Source organism: Pteropus alecto, unplaced genomic scaffold (assembly GCF_000325575.1).
Source record: "Pteropus alecto unplaced genomic scaffold, ASM32557v1 scaffold7, whole genome shotgun sequence".
NCBI classification, from domain to species: Eukaryota; Metazoa; Chordata; class Mammalia; order Chiroptera; family Pteropodidae; genus Pteropus; species Pteropus alecto.
Window position 1 is genome coordinate 44,815,613 of NW_006494614.1, and position 1,685 is coordinate 44,817,297.

Genomic DNA, 1,685 nt, shown 5'->3' on the forward strand with positions numbered 1-1,685 from the left:
AAATAAAATGTTTTAAAATTGTACAATAAATTGAGTGTTATGTGTTCATTTATTCCGACCCTTGAAGCCAGACAGGTAGGAAAATTATGTTTCTCCCTTGCTATGTTATCTAAAGGAGCTAAGTATATAGAACTAGAAAGATGATTTTTTTAAAGGGGACAGAGCGTGCACGCGCGCGCGCGCACACACACACACACACACACACACACACAGACACACACACACTTCCCTAGGGTGTTTTTCAAACTACAAGTGCTCCTCCTGATTATGATATGACAATAGGGGACTGCTGCTCCACACTGTAACAGATGGGAGGGCACCTGTCCTCAGGTTTGTAAGGACTGGAAAAAGATTGAGATCTACAGTATCAGAGGACCGACTGGTGATTACCACAGAGACACTGACTCGTCCAAGAAACCAAGCAAAGAACCACACGGACTGAAATGTTCTGTTCTTTGAGGAAAGCTGTGATACTATTCCGTCATCTTATCTTTATGAGCATAACCAAGAACCCAGCAAAAGCATCAAACATCCTCTTAGCAGCCAAAATGAATATCCCAAGTCCAAACATAAAATTCATGCTAAAAGGTGATTGTGACTATATAGTAAAGCAATGGTATCTTGTAAAGTATAAATCTAACTTAACCAATCAGGCAAATTCTAATTATAAAAGAGTTTGGAAGTTGTCATGAGCACATAAACAGGAAAATTAGGGAACACCAGTGGAATGGGGGGAAATGTCAGTTACAAAAAAAAAAATATTGTAGAACAATTACAAAGCCTCCATCAAAATAAACAAGTTTTCAGAATATGGCTAAGATCCAGAAACCAGAATAATAGTAAATACTTGAAGAACAAAACAATAAATTTCAAAGCAGATAGTTCAAAAGAAGACAAGAGGCTTTCTAGTGAGAAATTCTGAGAACACTGGTGCAGATTGGCGTAGGTACCTCTTAGGAAAGGACACCGGCAGCCCTTTATAAGACACACAACCAGCCTGTAACCTGCACTCCACAGCTGTCCTCTCCAGGCTTTGCAAGGAACCTATAAACAGCTAAATTGTTTTCTCTGATATCCTAAATTGACATGCACAAGAACGGAAATACCCAAAGCAACCTATCTCTCAGCTCCCCGATAACCAAGAAGTACAAACAAGAATTATTGTTCCCCGACTGTCTACAGGCATTTTTTTCTCATCTCCCTCTCCTCTCTTTTATAAATCCTAATATTTGTCTCTGTTCCTTGGCCACAACCTATTGTCTGTCTTCTTCACATGTGAGTAAATTTGCTTATAAAGTAACTAATGAAATGTCTGAGTTATTACCGGACATAACGACAATCTACAATACCCAGGAGTTGTGTGTGCATTTCATTCTTACACTTGAAATTGGCCTAAAGGATTTGGTCATGTTATCTATAATAACTCATGAACAGTATAATGAGATATATTAATGAAGTCATATCAATACTGCCTGTCACCCGCTCAAATTTATGCTTTTGAATTCTGCAAAACAATTTGCTTTACTCAGTAAGAAAATTGTGACTCCTTGCAAAGGATATTAGTAGTCATTGTTGTCTGGTTTCTGAAACCGAAGCAAAATTTACTTGAATTTCAATATAATGGTATAACACAGGTAATGATTGAGCACAATAGAACTGAAGAGCTTTTCTGTAGGTAACCAGTG